The 20,530-nt window shown below is 37.9% G+C and overlaps 1 protein-coding gene across 5 annotated transcripts in view; it reads left to right on the forward strand.

Annotated features, from left to right (window-relative positions):
* LOC146405286 (uncharacterized) overlaps positions 1-20,530 on the forward strand; it is a 952,516-nt gene that overhangs the window by 702,748 nt on the left and 229,238 nt on the right. For 4 of the 5 annotated variants that reach the window (XR_014837049.1, XR_014837051.1, XR_014837050.1 and 1 more), the window contains one exon: positions 18,301-18,446. The gene's annotated coding sequence lies outside the window, so the exon portion shown is untranslated. The remainder of the gene's footprint in view (positions 1-18,300; positions 18,447-20,530) is intronic. The other variant, XR_014837052.1, reaches the window with a different exon arrangement.

A 20,530-nucleotide genomic window follows, 5' to 3' on the forward strand; every position in this document is an offset into this window, starting at 1 on the left:
TTAGATGTCTCTGCTTTAAAGAGGTGTGTACCTGTGCAGACTGGCTAGTCTGGGACACACTGATGAAAGTGCCTGGCAGCTATTAGCAGAATTGTGGATGGGGACAGAAGTATTTTAACTTAATTATGCCTCAATACCTAAGGAAGTGACTTGTAGTGATTCTCCCAACTGGCACTTTAGGCTCTAGAAAATGGGAAAAAAAAAAATCTACTTTTTTTCCTCCCCTGCTGGATTCTTTCATAAGTACTATTCCTTGTACTTTACATACATTCTAACAATAACAGACAATATTTTAATAGTAATATAGGTAATATATTGCTAATAATATAGATAGTATTCTCATTTTACAAATAGCAGAAATTGAAGAAATAATCAATGAATTAACTCTCTCAGTACTTCAGGACAGCAAATATGCAAGAGCAAGTTCCAGTACAAGATTGCCACAATGGAACCTCCCTCATTTTAGTTTATCGTTGAAAGAGGATATTGTTGATCTACCTTATTAGTAAATTACTATTGTTCACTATAGGTACCATGTTCTTCTGGATCTTATTAATCAAGCTTGACTGAAGTGTTACACCAAATGATTAATAACTCCATATTTCTCCCTCCCCCCAGCCCTTGGCTGCCACCATTCCACTCTTTAATTTTATGAATTTATTTTAGATTCATCATATAAGTAGAATCATGCAGTATTTGTCTTTCTGTGACTGGCTTCTTTCACTTAGTATGTTCTCAAGGTCCATTCACATTGTGGCATATTGCAGAATTTTCTTCTTTTAAGACTAAATAATATTCGACTATATGTATAAACAACTGTTTCTTTCTTTCTTTCTCTATCTGAAGACGGACAGTTAGGTTGTTTCCAGATCTTGGCTATTGTGAATAGTGCTTCCACGAACATAAGAGTGCTTATATCTCTTGAAGATACTGATTTCAGTTATTTTGGGTAAATACCCAGAAGTGGGACTAATTGATCATATGATAGTTCCAAGTCTGATTTTTTTTGTAGAACTTCCATACTGTTTTCCACAGCTGCTTAACTACTTTGCACCCCTGACAGTGGGCAAAGATTCTGTTTTCTCTATACTCTCATCAACATGTGTGGTGCATTTTTTATATATGTGTGTGTGTGTGTGTGTGTGTGTGTTTATATATATAGTCATCCTGACATGTGTGAGGTGATATCTCATTGTATAATTTTTGTTTGCATTTCTGTAATAACTGGTGATATTAAATATTTTTTTTGTATACTACTTGGCCACTTTTATGTCTCCTTTGGAGAAATGTCTATTCAAGTCCTTAGCCTATTTTTTAAGTTTTTTTTTAATATTGAGTTTTAGGTGTTCAGTATATATATCGAAGACAAATTCTTAACAGATACATGGTTTACAAATATTTCCTTGCATTCCATAGATTGCTTTTCACTCATTTGATTGTATTCTTATCTATGCAGAAGATTTTTAGTTTGATATCATCCCATCTCTGTATTTTTGTTTTTGTTGCCTGTGCTTTTGATATCATATTCATGAATTCATTGCCCAGGCTAGTGTCATGAAACTTTCCCTATGTTTTCTTCTAGTAATTTTATGTATTCAGCTTTTATGTTTAAATCATTTGGAGAGGTTTTTCGTGTATGGTGTAAAATAAGGATCCAACTTCATTCTTTTGAATGTGGATATGCAATTATTCTGAAATATTAGTTGACCATATATGTATTAATTTATTTTAGGACTATTTTTTTCCCATTAGTCTAAATATCTTTTTGCCAGTACCATACTGTTTTGATTACCACAGATTTGTAATATATTTTCAAATCAGCAGGTAATGCCTGTAGCTTTGTTCTTGTTTCTCAAGAATAATTTGGCTATTTATTCATGATTTTTTCTGGTTCTATATAAATTTCAGACTTGATTTTTCCATTTCTGTAAAAAATGCCACTAGGATTTTGAAAGAAAATACATTGAATATATAGAGATTTTAGCAATATTAAATCTTCCATTCCTTGAACAAATGATGTCTTTTCATTTGTGTCTTATTAAATTTCTTTTTTCAGTGTTTCATAGTTTTCAGTATACAAGTATTTACCTACTAAAATAAGTTTATTTCTAAGTATTTTATTCTTGATGGTACACAAGGATGTCCTTTCCTGATTTCCTTTTTGGATAGTTTGTTGTTAGTATATAGAAATGCAGCTGCTTTTTGTATGTTGATTTTATATTCTGCAACTTGACTGAAATTGTTTATTAGTTCTAAAAGTGTTTTTACAGAGTCTTTAGAGTTTCCAATCCATAAGATCATGTCATATGCAAACAGGAAAACTTTACTTCTTTTCCAATTCGGATGGCAATAAGTTCTTTTTCTAGCTTAATTGTTCTGTCTAGGATTTCAAGTACTATGTTGAATACAGGTGGCAAGAATGGGCATCCTGCTGTATAGCACAAGGAATTCTGCCCAAAATTCTGTGATAATCTATATGGGAAGAGAATCTGAAAGAATGGCTATGCATGAATTCACTTTTTTTGTATGTAGATTATCACATTTTAAATCAATTACACTTCGATAAAACTCAAAAAAAAAAAAAAAAGGGCATCTTTGTTCTTGATCTTAGAGGAAAAGGTTTCAGTTTCTCCCTATTGTAAATTATGTAGCAGTGGGCCTGTCGTATATGTTTTTTTGTTTTGTTTTTTGCTTTTTAGGGCTACACCTATGGCACATGGATGTTCCCACGCTAGGGTTGAATCAGAGCTACAGCTGCCTGCTCATGCCAAAGCCACAGCAACACGGCATCTGAGCTGTGTCTATGACCCACAGCACAGCTCATGGGAAGGCTGGATCCTTAACCCACTGAATGATGCCAGGGATCAAACTTGAATCATGGATACCTGTTGGTTTTGTAACCCACTGAGCCACAATGGGGACTCCCCGTATGTGGTTTTTATTATGCTGAGGTTCATTTGTTCTATACCTTGTTTATGTTTTGTTAAAAGTTTTATCATTTAAAGTATTGAATCTTATCAAGTGATATTTTTGCATCTATTAATTTTTTATTTTTTTCTTTCATTCTGTTAACGTGGTATAGCACGTGAATTGATTTTTGTATGTTGAACCATCCTTGTATCCCGGGGGTAATGCCAATTATCATGGTGTGCAATCCTTTTGATATGTTGGATTCAGTTGGCAAGTCTTGAGGATTTTGCAATTATATTCATCAGGAATATTGGCTTGTAGTTTTCTTGTGATTTCTTTATCTGGCTTTGGTATCAGCCAGATATTCTAAACTCATAAAATGAGTTTGGTAGTGTTCTCTTTGCTTCAATTTTCTGGAAGAGTTTGAGAAGGCTTAGTGTTATTTTTTCTTTAAAATTTTGGTGGAATACACCATTGAAGCCATCTGGTCTAGGGCTATTCCTTGTTAGGAGTGTTTTGATTCATTTTCCGTACTACTTATCAGTCTGCTGAGACTTTCTATTTTTCCCTAGTTTATTCTTGGTAAGTTGAATGTTTCTAGAAATGTATACACCCCTTCTGTGTTATCCAATTTGGCCTTCTCTTGTAAATTTTAAATTATGTACAACTTAGAATTCCACACTAATGTATTTAACTTACAGAAGCGTTTACACATAGGCATCCAGGGTTCAGTTCTAAAATATTTGTAGTAGCACCCTTTATAGTCACCAAAACCTGGAAGAAATCTGAATGTTCATTAGAAATAGAATGGACAAATATATTATTATGTATTCATTGAGACATGCTCACACAATTGAATCCTAGATGTTAACTAAAATGGACAAAACAGCTCACACGACAACATGGATGAGTTTCACAAATATAACACTGATCAAAAGTACAAACGTGCAATGATTTCTATTGGACAATTTATTTAGTATAAAGTTCAGTGAGGGAAAACTAATCTATACTCCTTAAGGATATTTACATGTGTAGTAAAACAATAAAGAGAGCAAAAGATTGATTACTTTAGTATGACTGGGTCAGTTTGCTGTACAGCAGAAATTGGCACAACATTATCAATCAACTATACTTTAATTAAAAAAAGGAAAGAAAGAGATTGATTACTTTATATGTCAAGAGAGTAGTTATGGTTAACTGGGTAGCAGGGAGTTGTGATTGGGAAGGGATGAGGGAGATGTTGCTTATGGAATGCTGGTGCTGCTTGGTTTCTCCACTTGAGTGTTGGCTGTATGTGCATTCCATTTGTGGTGATATGGTATGGTATGTATTCTCATCTTTTCCTGCATACATGTGATATTTTATAATTAACATTTTATTCATATTGAAAAACAAATTAAATATAGGAAAGCCAATTAGGAGGCTACCGCAATTCTTTAAGAGAAAGGAGATGGAAAATTGAAGTAGATTAAAAGTAAAAGAGTTCAAGAAATATCAAGAAATATTTAGAGGGGGTGAGGAATGATGGAAGTAATTTAATTGTCCTGGTTCACAGTCAAAGTAGTTAATATTTTTAGAATCCTTACTGTGTGGGTAAGAGTTAATATATAGGTCACGTATTATTTTTCCCTGCAGGGATACCAAATTAGCCTAGCATCATTTTTAAAAAGTATTAACCCTATGGGGGAGGATTTACTACAACCATGAGTTTACAGGTGATGAAACTGAAAGAAATAGGATTAAACAACTTGCAAAGGAACAAGACAACATAATTGCAACTTCTGCTGTCTACTACTGTTAAGAACTAACAGTGATGGGTCAGCACTTATTGGATCACAGGGTTTGGAGGAATGAAGTAAAGTGCTTTAATGCATAGTTTCATTGAATCATCCTACAAACCTGTGAAGCAGGTCCTAAAATTTTCTCTAGTTACATAGGAGGAAATTCAGTCTTAAAGAAATGAATAGCAAACCACTTGCAAGAGGAGCCAGGTCTCCCACACAAATCTGTTATTTCCTAACACGCAGCTCCACATGATTCCTCTTCTTCACTGCTTTGGAAACATTAAGTGGTTATAGATTTGAAATTTTAATTTCTACTATTCTATTAAAAAGCATTCACAGATTTTTCTTTCGAAGTTTCAATAGAAATAACTCCAGTTCCAAATTTCTTCTAAATTAGAAAGGGAAGATAGGTTGAGTCTTCACCTAAAAGTCCTCAATTTGTACTGTTTCTTTTCCTACATGAGCTTGCAGTATACTGTCTACAACTTTGGCAGTTATCACTATAATGTGGACATTTTAGTATTCAACTTATCTATTTTAATTCTGGTTTATCTCTTTGTGGAAGAATTCCTTATCATTGCTTGAGATGAAAATTCAGATTCACCAGTTACTGAGACCTGACTTAATGCTCCAGTTAAAACAGTGTTATTATGCACAGCTTGACTTTATTGTTTTCTGTCTCCTGTTCCACTGGTTTTGTTATGTAATTCTGCTTCCTCACTCTTTTTCTCATGGATGAATCCCTGGCATTCTGATAACTTGCCAATCTTAATTCTCTGTCATTAAATACGTTTTATTTCCCAAGTGCTGCCTCTCCTTCTGGAACTCTGACCTTTGAGACCTCGTTGAGCTCATTATTATTGTCAGTAGCAGAGACCCAACCCTCATCAGAATGCTCTGACAGACACTTCCTTTTTTGCTTGATATCAGACATTTCACTTTCTGACATGCACAATTTTGTGAGAATTTCAGTGGCTGCCTCAAGCCTGCATTTCATCCCCACTGATAGCATCAGTGTGAAGCAGGCAAGAATGTTTCTGGACCATTAAGGCATTAATCTGTTAAATACATTTTGGGAGTGATGTTTGGTAAGCCCAATTAATTTCGCATAATTGCTGGTGCTACTAAATGTGTAATACTAGATTATCTTTCCAAAATGTCTTTTTATGTATAATCTCTGTATTGAATGTGTCCCCTCAATTTATATCCAACTATTTATTTATTTATTCCTTTAGCAAATACTTATGGGATGCTTTTTCCTTGTGCTATATCTTGAAAATTATAAAACTGGAATACTCAACAAGACTGTTGCTTGACACATAGTAGGTTCTTCAAAAAAAAACATTTATTGAATTAATAAATGAGTGAATGAACACTACAATGATATCAATATCAAATAACTGCATTTCTTATCAAGAGTTTGCTTGACCTTATGGGAGAAATTCAGAAACCTATCAGCTCAGGGACATTGGTTACTGGCATAGATAAGAGAATGGGCAAGACTTACCTCTGGTTCTAGATTCAGAAGCAAAGGGAATTATATCTGGATCCTTGTTGAGAGTGAACGTCAATGTCTAAAAGTGAAGAAATGAAAACAGAATAAGGAAATTATCTACTTGAAGAATCACTAAAACAGAATAGAAAAAATAGAAAAACCTAAAATTATCTCACGATGCTAAGGCATGCGGAGGGTATGTTAGTGGCTGAGCTGGTAGAAGAATAGTAACTATTAGCAATGTGAAATGAGTTCAGACAAAAGCAGCCGAATTCCACAGACTTTGTTTCTCAGCATCCTTCTGTGACATATCACACTCTTTCTTTGCATTGTATTATTACAAAGAGAATGAGCCATCACCAAGATGGCTGAGGCTATAAAGTTTAAAACGCAACGAGAATCTAATAAAAGCTCACAAAGCATACTTGATTAGTGCACAATACAGTGGTAGCATAACTGACATTTAAAGCACTGAGGTCCATTCCCATCAATGATTCTTTCTATGAGAGAGGCTGAGCGTAGCAATGATCTACCTCTGGGCAATAGGGCCAATTGTCTGTGAGCTGATGACAATGAAATATGGTATCTGCCCACTCTAGAATTTAATCAGTAGTCAGGGAAAATATTTATGGTACTTCCTCTGGCCACATTCACTTCTAAACTCAAAACCTCTAGCTTTTGACCCCAACACTCTGCTGAAACCACTTTAATAAAAATTTTCAAAGGCTTTCTATTTGCGAAACTCAAAAGCATCATCTCAGTTCTCCTTTCCTCTGGTCTTTTTGTAGTGCTTGACACCATTGATCATTTCATTTTTCTTAAAACGGTTACTTTCTGGCTTTGGCTGCAGTGATATTCATCATTCCTTTTGGTTACTTAGCATCTGGTCCCCTTCCTCTATTTGGAGAAGCTTCACTTTTTTGAGGTAGTGCCCTTACTCCATTTGGGAAACTGAAAATGCCGGACACTCAATTTATCAGCTTCCTTAGCATCTAGGAAACAAGAACATGTCTAATTCCCATGTTTCAGCCCTAGTCTTTGAATAGAAATCAGTAATGAAAACCCGCCAAGAATTCAAAGACTCGGTCCAGGTGACAAAGGATCATAGAGCTGACCTCTTGGTGTAAGTTCCAGATGTGATAATTGCAAAATTCCTGGTGGTGAAATCCAGTGTCCTGTGCTAAGATTTTGTTGGCACAGATGATAGCTCAGTAGGATTTTCGTTGTGTCATCTCTGAATTTGGTATAATTGGAAGCATTCTTCATGCCGGTACTTGCCAAGTTACATGCATGTATCACACAAGTTGTCTTAAGTCAAGAATACCAGGTATTATAACATATTAAAATAATTGCATCCAAAATATATACAAAGGGAACAAAATTTCTCCTTCTTTCTCTCCTTTTCCCCCTCCCTGTCATTACACATCTCAACAATATTTTTACATTACATATCTCTTAACTATATTTTTGTTAATATTTAGATGATAAATATGAAATGATCAATTATACATTAGTATTTCACTAAAGGAGGGGTTAAGAATCTAGTTTGGGTTAAATCAGTTGAATCCTGGAGTTAGAAGAAAAACTCAAAGTAAATTTAGTTCCAGCTTACATTTGATGTTTGAGTCTCCTCTAATACCTCTAAGTCACAGTGGTTTGCCCTCTGCACAAAGACAGCAATTATTATAACTATACTTAAAATTAAAGTTTTAGATCAGAAAATAACACTAAAGAGCTCTTCTGACACCATACTTTTACAAAGAAAACTAAGGCTAAGAAAGGATGAATGATCAGCCCCTGGCTGCACATTCATTAGTGGTTGATCCCTGTCTCTGGGTTCAGTGGTTTCTTGTCTATGTCTCTCTGCTCACTCTTGAAGCATCCATAGCTGACCCTGACTATTAGAACATTTTTCCTAATAATGAGCCCAAATTTATCTCTCTGAAACCTTCTTGGTCCATTGATCCCTAAAAATGTGGGGCATAAAGAATGAGGTTGATCTTTCTTTAGGAAGATCTCTATTACCAACTTAGCTCAGAATTTCTGGTAAGTCTTCTCCAGGATGAGAATTTTCCTAATTCCTACAACTTGGAATTTTTGTTACCCTTATTATTATTTTCAGTCTTCTGGGCATACTCTATTTAACTTTATTGAGTAGTAGCTGGAAGAGTACATAACATTCCTGTTGCATGCTCACCAGCTTAGAATTTGTAGCCTTCATTTTCCTGAATAGTGAAACATCTGTGTCTGAGTTGACTCATAAAGTCTTGGAAGAAATCTTGGTAGGTTGAAGGTAGTTTGGTAAACACAGAGGGAGAACTGTCTCTGAAAGAAGATAGTGAACATACAGGTGTAAGATAACAATTGCCTTAGGAACATCAGAAATCCTTTCCCAGCAACTTGCAGACTCTAGGGAAGTCATTTAAAGCCTTTGGGCCTGGATTTGAACATGTGTAAAACAAGCCATATGACTTAAGGGATCACTAAGGAGTTAGCAAACTTACTGTAGTGGAAAGAACAAGAGGGCTTTGATTCTAAGGATCTGATTCATCCATGTCTTAACTCTATTTTTCAGTAGTTGAGTGAATTTGGGCCAGTGACTCGAATATCTGACCTCAGTTTCTTCCTCCCTAAAATGGATATGTGAATAGGTGGAGCTAACAAGAAGAAAGTTACTGGATGGAGTTCCAGTCATGGTGCAGTGGAAACGAATCTGACTAGGAACCATGACGTTGTGGGTTCAATCCCTGGCCTCAATCAGTGGGTTAAGGATCTGGCATTGCCGTGAGCTGTGGTGTAGGTCGCAGACATGGCTCGGATCTGGCGTTGCTGTGACATAGGCCATCCACTGTAGCTCTGATTAGACCCTTAGCCTGGGAACCTCCATATGCTGTGGGGGTGTGGCCCTAAAATGTCCAAGCACGCACGCGCGTGCATGCACACGCACACACACACACACACAGAAAGTTACTGGACTTTTATGGTGCTTAAGATTATATGAAACAGAAAACTTCTTCTCAGTAATATTATTCCACAATCTATATCCTCTACTCAACAATGGAATTTTAAAAGCCAGAGAGCCTATGCCCTGTATAGAATAACCAAGGTCCTAGTTTTATGAAAAGGCATTCTTTTCCTCACAGGTATTCTGTTCTCCCCTGGTTTAATTAATCCTTGGTCAGAACTGATGGAATTATATCTTATGTAGCATTTCAGCAAGCTTGGAAAGATCCTCCCGTGAGCTGCTGTCATGAAAAACCAGTGACCAAGACTTCTCAACATGATCTCTTCCAGTAATGAGCTGTTTCTAATTTTATCCCCATCACAGACACCCGTCCTGTTAGCTGGTTTTGAAGAGCAGGTTGGGATACCAAAGACCACTATGTGTGATTATTGATTTTTCTAAAAGCTGCTTCTGGGGATTATCAACTCAGCAAGCAGACAACTGGATGTCTTTCTTCAGTTGAACATCAAGATGACCTAGCTTGTGGCAGACTCAGTCAGCTAAAGAGGGTGCTTTTGTATTTTTTAACAACCCAAAGCAACCTCCTTCCAACCATCTCAAATTAGCTGCTGCACAAGAGAATGGTCCATGAATTATTTACCGAAAAGTGCATGCTTCCCACTCATCTTTTTCTTCAGCTGTGACTTGTCATGCTCCTTCTAGAAGTCAGAGGATGACCAGGTTTAACAACTTGGTGTAATAATATCCTCTAGGGATGGCTTTTTTTGTTTGTTTGTTTTTCCTGAGGAAATTGACCAAACAGCTAAAGCTTAGCGGAATATTGTTCACCGACTTATAGTTGCAAGAAGATCTTTAACAAGGCAGTTGTTTGATGGCTAGTGCAATGACCTATGCATAGGGGGAGAGGGGGTTGAGCCAAAAATAAAAACTAAAAAGAAATGCCAGATAGAGATTAAGGTATGGTGCGCATTCCAAAGCACCAATTCTTCAGTAATCACAATCAATTTAAAATGAGAACTGTTTTTAATTCATTGGCAATTATGTGCCTGGCGCCATGCTTAGTGCTAGGTATTGTACGTTACTTATCTGATGCTCATAACCAAGCACTTTTTACCTCTATTTAAAGATGATGCCATTATATCAGGCAGGTTATCTAGTATTTCCACAGGGCCTGGTGTTTGACAAAGTACTTTATGACAAATGATCAACTATGATTCTTTTGCATAGTCTGTAATAAAGGCTTAAATGGCCTCTTTTTTTTCATTTTTAAAAGTTTTATTGAAGTATAATTGATTTACAATATTGTTATAATTTCTGCTGCGCAACAATGATTCAGTTGTATATACACCTTTTTCAGATTCTTTCTCCTTATAGATTATCACAGAATATTGGGTAGAGTTCCCTGTGCTGTACAACAGGTCCCTGTTTGCCAGTCATTTCATGTATCACAGTGTGCATGTGCCAATCTCAAACCCCCAGTTTATCCTCCCCACAGCCTGTCCCCTTTGGTAAGCATAAGTTTGTTTTCAAAGTCTATGAATCTGTTTCTGTTATACAGATAATTTCATTTGTATCCTTTTTTTAGATTCCACATATAAGTGATATCATATGATGTTTGATTTCACTAACTTTACTTAGTGTGATAATCTTTAGGTCCATCCTATGCTGCTGCATATGTCGTTATTTCATTCTCTTTATGGCTGAGTAATATTCCATTGTATATATGTACTACATTTTCTTTATCCATTCCTCTGCCTGTGGGCATTTAGATTGTTTCCATGTCTCGGCTATTGTAAATAATGTCCTCATTTTATGAATGATCAAACAAACTGAAAGAAGTTTGACCTTGGATAACAAGACTGTATCTAGGCATTCCTGAAGCAATAGTTTTAAAGACCACTTGACGAGAAACTTTTATAACAAATTGTTCTAAGTCACTTACTTATCTTATTCTATTGACCTTCCAAGCAATCATGAAATGCAGATATTATTATCTCCATTTTACAGAAAAGAAAATTGAGTCTTGGGGAGGTTCAATATTTTGCTCAAGATTATCTCACTAATTTGTGGTGGAACCAAGTTTCCAATTCAGGTTAGCTGGACTTGGTGCCTATAATCTTCTAAAAATACTTTATTCCACAGTATAGAAAATGATGGTCTCTTGACTTCACCTGTGACTTAATCAACTTGAAGTTAATAGCGCTTTCATTTTCTTGGTGTGCCTTTTTCTCATTCTCCTGAAGTATAGAAGGGCAATAATTATGCATAGAGCAATTGTAAGGATTAAATGAGTTAATATGCTTAAAACACTTAACAAAGCCCAGCAGGTAATAAGAGTACAGAATGAATGCTAGCTATTGTTTTAGCCATTGCTGTTGTTGTTGACTTTACTTCTCTCTGAAGCAACACAGGCTATGATCAAAGTCTCATTATCTAAAACCCTTTCTTGACTCTGGCAAGAAGTGTATGAGTATCATCGGTGGTATCAAAACTCATGACATGCCCATGGACAAATGCTAGGAATGTGAGCCACATCCTTCATCTTTTCCTGATGATACTCCCCAGGTGCTCAAAGAATAGGACTTCTCAAGGTGGCCTTGTTATCTGCTGCTCTTCTTTCCCACAGCTCCTTCCGGAGTGTCCAGTTGTCACAGTGACACTGACAAGCATTGACAGGCTTGTGGGCTCCCCCCCAACCCCAGGAGTCTCTATAGCCAGAGGAGCCTCACAATTAACAATCACAGAATGAAGGCTGTGTGCTGGCTCTCGTCCGCTGCTTGCAAGTCAGACAGGTCCTTGCCTCACAGCCACCATTCCCTGGAGTCTGCAAGCTGACACAACAGAACAGAGCACCTCTCTCTTCCACAGCCTAATCAAGCCAAAGGCCCTAATGATCAAATCAGGATTCTTCAGGCCTTCAGCAGTAGAATTTATTTTTCCCTACTCACTCTCGGGCCTTCACCTGCCTGTCACATTCATCTGCATATGATATTTTCACTTAAGTGTCAAGAAGCTTCTTCAGGGAGAGCTGAGTCAAACTGAGGAGAAAGAGCATGAGTCTTTTAGGGTCATAATAGTTGAGGTGGATTCTCATTTTCCCAGGGAGGGTGCAGGTTTTGCTCCTAAAACCATGGAGAATTCTATCTAAATGGGTAATTGTTGATGCCATTTAGAACTTGAATCATGACGACCTAAGTAAACCTGAAGCGTCAAATTATGTAGGTCTAAATAGAAAAATCTAAAAACTTCACTCCAGAGAGTTGGAAAGACTTTTTGTGACATTTTAGTCCATGCTATGCACTGACTCTTTCTACCTGCACATCATGTGGGAAAAGTGTAAGGTTTAGCATAGACCAACCTGAATTTGAATCCCATTTCTACCACTCATAACACTGTAACATTGGGTTAGATATTTTATCCCTTGAAGTCTCTGTAAAATATGGATAACTCTTACAACCTTCAAAGTGTTGACTGAAAAAAATGCACAACCTAAGAGTTGCGAGTTGTTTTATTGGGGGCAAAATGAGAACTATCGCTTGGGAAACAAAGCTCTGAGAAGAGATGGGGGAAGGGTCAGTATACATGTGATTTTGGTGAAGGGGGAGGTACATACACAATCAAGCCCACATTTTAGAGAAGGTTGTTGCTCCTCTTGTGAAATTTACAGCTAGTCACAAGGAGCAGACATCACCATGAAAGATTTTCGTGCTTTTCTAGGATGAAAAGATGAAGAATTGGGCTCATAAAATCTTTTCCTGAAACTATTTAACTGTCTAAAGGTCTGATCTTCCAGTTCCTCCCAGAGCAGAGTGCTTCATTCTTGAACTCCTTTCAGGGGGTGTTGAAAATAAGCAGTCACAACAGCTTGTGATTTCACCCTTGATGAGGCAGATAACAAGTGCCAACTTTTAGTTGGCAAAAGGTTGTTTTGCGAATGAAAAGTGATGGTGATTTCAAAAACGTGAGAATATGCCTTCTCCTCCCATGATTGGCTCAAATATCCCCCCAACAGGAGAGCCTTCCCTGGTCCCACCTCTTGTCATCCCTTCTTTTCTACCATGTTCTTCCTGATTTTACTGTTTATGTAGTTCATAGAGTCTATCACTATCTGAAGTAATCTCACTATACTTATGTGATGGCATAAGCTTGCTTGCGTTTTTCTCCTCTTGGGCATCTCCTTTTGTTCTGGGTGTTCAGAGCACTACCACCACTTTATTGCTGGTAGTGATAAGCAATAAAAAAAATCTGGCTGGCCGAAGGACGGTAAAAGTTTCATGTAACTCTTGTACCAAATCACCAGAAACCTGGTAGCTTGCAACCACATAAATTTGTTGAGTTCTGCAGGCCAGATGACCAGCATTAGTATCACTGAACCCAAATCAAGGTATAGGTAGAGTCATGCTTAGTCTGGGTTTTTAGGGGAAATTTATTCTGTGTCTCTTTGAACTTCTTATGGCTCCTGGCTTTCCTTAGCTTATAGTTACATCCTTCCAATCTCGGCTTTCGGAATGGTCACATTGCTTTCTCTACTGTCTGTGCCAAAGCCACCTCTGCCTTCCTCCCATAAGGATACTTGGGGTTGCATTTTGGGCCCACCTGGTGACTCCAGTATCATCTTCTCATCTCAAGATCCTTAACGTAATCATTTTTGCAAAGTCCTTTTTAGCCAATTAAGGCAGAGGTTCTAGAGATTAGGATACAGATATCTTTTCAGAGAGAGGCATATTAAGTTTACCAGACCATGTGTTTTTCATTCATTTTTAGCAACCCTAAACCTTTTTATCCTTTCAACCCTTATATTCTGGCTCTTTATCAATATTGATCATCGCTCTTCTTCCCTATCTCCTATATTTTTCCCTTTCCTCTTTTTTGCTTTCTTCCTCTCTTTCTTTCCTTTTTGTTCCTACAGGAACCACTGAAATTTAAACAATAAATTTAAGATCCAGTTTGTTCTCAGTACTTTCCTATCTGCTGTATAAGATAAAAACAATATGCAAAGACCATTCTCACTGCCTTCTGTTCCCAAGTAAGTCCCTTATAATGAACTAGACAAACCCTCACCAAATTTTGGGGATGTTACGTGAGCCTTCTAAAATCATAGAGATTTTAGCTCTATGATTACTGTTTGTTTTTGGCCTTTAACAGGCCTCCTCTCAATAATGCTCAGTGAATCCATAAGTAATTATCAAGGACAATCTGTGTTTTGGTGAAGAGGGGCAAAATAATTATAACACTAATCTAAGATGCCAGTTGCTAGGTAATTATTCAGCTACCACCTGATAATTAACCTGTATTACCTGTATGAACAACCAGCTAACATTTCAATTAGAACCTGATGTAGGTTACCTCATGTCCTTGAAAGCTAAAGCAAAATACAAAAGCCCACCCACTCCAAAGCATCATTACTAATATTTAATTGATTAATCATATTGGATTTGACTCATAGAACTCCAGTTCATTTGGATGGCATGTGTCTCAGCTGGATCCAATTAATTTAGCACCATGTTAACCTTGGGTAAACACAACACAGAAGCAGAATGTAATCAAATCCGCACTCTGGGAAATATGGCAAACTCTGAACTATCTTTTACATTCAGAATGCTGAAGCATTTTCCTCTTATAAAATGGTGGCACGGAGCTCTAGCAGAGACATCTGATTGGTTCCGATGTGAATGTTTGACCACAGTTTGCATGTCCTCTGGCCAGAATTTCTGGGAAGGTGGCCTCATTTGCTTTCATACCATTAATCCTGGAAAAGTCTCTGAAAGGCAGCTTAATGTCACTCAGCAAGACTTAGCTGAATGGAAACTGTCTGCTGATACATGGGTCTTAAAATGAAAGTGCTAATCAAGCATCTTTTAGGTCAGCACCTCCTTCTCCTGTTTGTTTTTGTGTCTGTAGTGAGATAGAATTGTAAAAAGAAAAACCGAAGAACTCTTGTGCCTTGATGAAATGTCAGGAGCCCTGAAGCTGCTCTCTTATTAATCCAATGGACTTATTTCCATTATAAGGGACTTTCTTGGGAACAGTAGGCAGTGAGAATGGGCAGCATGAAAAATCAGCTTTAGCCCAAGGCAGTTTTATTGAACAGAGAAGAAATGGAGGCATTGGGTTTGCTGGTACAGAACTCTGAGAAGAATGGGGCAGCCACATTTAAGCTTGTTCCTGACTATTGTCTTTGATCAAAGGGACCAGAAGGAACGCATTATTAAGGTCACAGATGGACAGATGGTTCTAAGGAAACTGTGAACTTGAGGTCATTCTCCAGGCACTTCAGGCCAATTTTCCTCTTGAATAGTATAAATTGAAGCTATTCAACTTTATTTTTATCTCTGACCACACGTTTTAAATGATACCTAGCGAGGCAAGCAGAAAAGAATAGTATGTAGCATGGTAAGCAGAAAAACAAAACAAATGACGTTAATAACACAATTTATAAGACTGTTGTTAAATATACCTGGATCCCAGACACAGAATTCTAGAGCAAGAAAGGTGATTTTTGTGTATTTTGTACCCTCTCTGAGCCCCAGTTTCCGAAGCATGGATTCTAGAGCTGAACTAAGAGGTTCAAATTCCCAGCTCTCCCTCATACCAACTGTGTGACCTCAGATAAACTGTTCAACCTTGCAGTTTCCTCCTTTATAAAACATAGATAACAGGAGTTCCTATCTCAATAGTAAATCGGTTAACACGTAAAAATTTATGTATATAATCCAGTTAGGAAAGCGTTTCAATAAAAGTGTTTAATAGGCATTATCTGTTGTTGTCATTCTTGTTATTATTATTTCCTCATCTGATAAAAAGGAGAAAATTCCCACCTCCATGAATTGTGACACAGCTGAAGTATTGATCAGGATATCTGTCATAGAGTAAGGGCTTAGTTCATGGTCTATACCATAGTTACTGACAAATGGGTACATTGTCCCTCTCCTTGTAGGCATCTTTTCTCCTGACTCTGCCATCGAAGAAGTCAGCTTTTCAGAAAAGTCAATTGGGAGAGTAATTTGGAGTCACCTCAAAATGCCAAAAGCCCTAAGATTACATATTATGACATATATGTCTACATTTTGAGGTTGAGGAGAGAGAAGATTTGAACAAAGTCTTCCAGCCTCTCCTTCCAACAGCTATAACTCAAAGTCAACAATACAACTCCCATTTGCACCCCCACCCAAAAGAGTTGCTGATGAACTGGAAAAGCAGATGGGAGAGAAAAGCAAGAAAAGATCATCTATCCCTCTCTGTTTGCAGTGATACCCCAAACAAGGTGGCATCTCCAGCCCTCAGGACTAGTTCCAAAAGAGGCATCAAATAGCTATGGAGATCAGGAAAAGCTCCAAGTCCACCTGGAGGAGTCAGAAAAGATGTGATGTTTGAACTAGTCTTGAATAAATCCAAGTTCACAAAAGAGGGAGGGAGTGGATATTTAGTGAGAACAACCTGTTCAAAGCACGAAGAGTACAATAATGCCTTTCTTTATTCCCTCTTGTTCTTGGAGAATTTACTGATGTGGGAAGGATGGACACAGACAACTGTTCCATAAAGGAAGTTGTACCAGACTATGCAGATGTCAGGGGAGTATATGATATCATTGGATATCATTGGATATATGATATCATTGCAAATAACATATGAATGCCTTGGGAAAAAATTTTACACAGCCCCATTCCCAAGGCACTTCCAGTCTAACACAGAATATAGACAAGGAAGAACAATTATGAGTGATGGGTGCTAAGAGAGAGAATATACAGCATAACAAGAAAAGCAAACCTAGCCTATAAATCAGGCAACATCTTTCTGAAATAATCCATTTAAAATGGAGGCTTGCATAGAGAAAAAAGTTAAAGAAAATCTTTGTCTCCTATTGATCAGCTTGGATGACATTTCTACGTACTTAGTCATAATTTCTGCATTAGCTATGTGCATATGAATGTCAAGTAGGTGTGTATACACCTACTTTTTTAAATTTGAGAAGCGGATTCCACTTGATAAATCTAATTTTGGCGGGGAAAACTCTAAAAATGCAGCATCCATGGAGAACTAAAATCGAAAAGTGGCCTTACTGATGTGCTAACTAGAAATTTCTAGAATAAGAACTCTTTAAAGCTTCTTCCAACACTAAAAATAGTCATTTATGTGCATCTATGTATCATTTTATAGGAAATATCTCTATTATTTTGGCTCAATTGTTTCTTAAAAATCCTCTCTCCATTGGTACACATAAGAATCCCTACTAAATTTTAGGGAATGACCAATGATTATACACTTAAACAGCGACAATATAGCAGAATAATTCAGGGGATAAATCATTCCAGAGTCAGATTGCATGGGTTTGAATTCAGGCTCAGACAGACATATTGTCACAAAGTCTGTAAGTCTCAGTTTCCTCATCTGTATAAAGGACCAAACATAGCATGAACAGTAAAAAAAAAAATAATAAAAAATAAAAAATCCATGTAGAGCTCTTAAATTTATTGCCTAGCATAGAGTTAACCATTGTTATCTGACCCCTGGATCAACTCTGAGTTGTGTATACATATATATCTCTTTCCTCTACCAATGAGGAAATTGAAAGTCACAAGTTGTTCAAGTTCAGAAGGTTTTCCAAGGCCACAGAGACAGGAAGAGGGATACCAAATCAGGCCTTCTGGGTGCAAGTGTACTGCTCCTTCTTTAGAAGAACAACTCTGCCTGTTGCAGAGTTCTGATGGTGTCTGGCAAGATGGGGCATGCAGGAACATCCCTAGCCTGGTTCTTGCTGCATCCTTTGCACTCTGTAGTGCTTTATTGAATTGAATGGAAAGAAGAAGAATCTGTTTTTGAATCTTGAGACATTAAAAACCCAAAAGATTTGGAGTTCCCACTCTGGCGCAGTGGGTTGGGAATCCAGCTGTAGTAGCTCAGGTCAGTGGATTACAGGATCCAGTACTGCCGCAGCTGCAGCATAAGTCACAGCTGCAGCTCAGATTCGATCCCTGGCCTGGGACCTTCTGTATATCCAGGATGCAGCAATAAAAAAAAAAAATGTTTTAGCTACAATACTATGATACATACTATTCCTTGGCCTACTATAAGGTGTGTCCAAATAATTTGTTAGTGATAATAGAGTACTAAAGTTTGTGAATATCATTCATTTTTTTTTTTTTAAGGGAGAAGATGCAAGGTCATCCACATATCCTTTCTCTCTCTCATTTGCATTCAGATATACTTTCTTGCGTGGTTGCAAAAGGGGCGATGTTCGAGCTGATTTAGGAAATTGCAAATGAGTGCCACACATACAGATGTCAGCTGTCAGGTGAGTCTGATAAAGAAAAAAAATTAAACATACAGCTTCTCTCCAAGGTAGAAAGAGGGGTGCCAACCTCTCAGCAGCAGTTTTCAGTACTTTTGTTTGCTCTTTGGGATTAGCGCCCCCCTTTTCATCTTGGCTGGGTTAATGAGAACCTTCAAAACAGCCATGGCCCAGGGCTTCTTACTCTGATCCAGATGCTGCTACCTCCTCCTAGGACAATGTCCTTGTCAAAACTCAGCAAGATGGGCACTCGCAGAGGACTCGTAAGCCTGGCACCCCTCGGCTCCCTGCAAGCCTGACCTGCGATAGCAGAGCCTCTGGAAAGACAGCAAGGATAGAAACGGAGGAAAACAGAGTGTTACACAATATGCACCATCTCAACTCCTTGAAATCCCGCTCCCAGGTTTCTAGAAGGAGATTGAAATGACAAGAAGGAGGCTGCTCTGACATGTATCCAAGAGGTGCCTTGATGGTGACTGACAACTTGCGATGCAGAGGCTTAATTGAACCCGATGGCCTCATAAATGAAAGCCAAGTGCTCCAAGCCAAAGGGAAAGAAAGTGGCTTTTGGGTTTACTGTCTTCATTTCTCCAACAGTGGCCGACAAATTGCCATTTTACAGGGGCACCTCCTGCCAACCAGTTTCCTGGGTTTTGTGGTTCCTACAATTAATTCCTGATCCTAGAGCCTCTGGCATTTACTTTCCAAGGTTCTCTGCAAGAGGCAGATTATGTTAAATAAGGCAATAAGGCCAGAGGCATTGACTGTAGCTGCTTTAAGAGACTCTGCACACAGACTAACCCAGATTCTAGCTTCCTGAACTGGAGCCTTCCTACAGAGGGAGCTCTCAGAAATTAGAGGCCTGCAGGAAAATCAATGGTTAACCCTTTTCTCTCCAAAAGTAGCTACGCAGCACTTATTATATCATTGCTGGAATTGGGTCAGTGCTTTAAATAAATGATCTTTACTCTCCATCACAAAAAGGGACCCTGGTCATTCTCATGCCCATTGTAGAACTGAGAAAACGCAGACACAGTTTAGATACCCAAGCATATTTACCTAAGGCTATTGGAAGTGGAATGGGGACTTGAATCCATATCTGTTTGAGCTCCAAAGCTGTGCAGTTTGTTCTGCAACATGCTGACAACATTTATGAAGTATTTGCTCTAGGCTGAGGAGTCGAAGGAAAAGTGTTAACAGGGATTCAGAGATCCAGTGATTATGTCCATATTAACAACTTTAAGCACAATGGGGAGGATGAGGTGCGTATAATGGTAGTTACAGTGACAGTAGCAGAATATTTTGAGAGAGCAGCTCACTCACATTTGTTTTCCTCTTCCTGATTTTCTCTTTCCTTTACCTCTATTTCAACAGAGAACACTTCCCATGCTTTTTCCTCAGTCAAGGGAGGTTGCTGTGCCAAAAGCAGAAATCTTGCACTTTTGCTTTTAAACGGGGAAAACCAGAGAGGGGAAAGTATTTAGGATATAGATAAATTGTCTTAGAAATGGGGCGGAAGAAATTCCACCTGCTGACATAAGGAAGGGAGAGGAGAGAAAACAGTCACTGCCTCAGGATAGCGTGATGGTGAGGAGGGTGGGGTTAGGGCCGTGAGCCCCAGAGAGAAAATGACCATGTGGGAAGCTTAGGTGCTGTGAAAATAGGCAGCCTTGAAAAGAGTTCCATATACTCAAGAGTGACAGGGACATCGCAGACAGATGAGCGTCATATAAATGGAAGAGTGCAGATCTCAGTGACAAATGAGTCATTGTTGACCTGGGACCAGGTGGGAGACCTCCCTGATCTGCCCAACTGCTTGATAGCAATTAAGATTTGAAGCCATGGCACAATCCTGGGGCGAGGGTCGTGAACAGTCATCCAGAAAATAAACTTCTATTGTATTATACTTTGGGCTAAAAAAAGAAAAATGAAAATCTGTGTGCCTTGTACATCTGAGTATGTAGACCAAAACTCATACTTGCTTAAAAAAGAGTAATAATCATAAAAACAATATTGATGACTTATAAATGCACAACTGTCTCTGCACCTTATATTAAGTACTTTAAAAACATTCCCTTATTTAATTC

The sequence above is a fragment of the Sus scrofa genome, chromosome 2 (genome assembly GCF_054392235.1).
Source record: "Sus scrofa isolate SSC_HxYL_T2T_F1_AM1 chromosome 2, Sscrofa_HxYL_maternal_Yorkshire_Landrace_v2.0, whole genome shotgun sequence".
NCBI classification, from domain to species: domain Eukaryota; kingdom Metazoa; phylum Chordata; class Mammalia; order Artiodactyla; family Suidae; genus Sus; species Sus scrofa.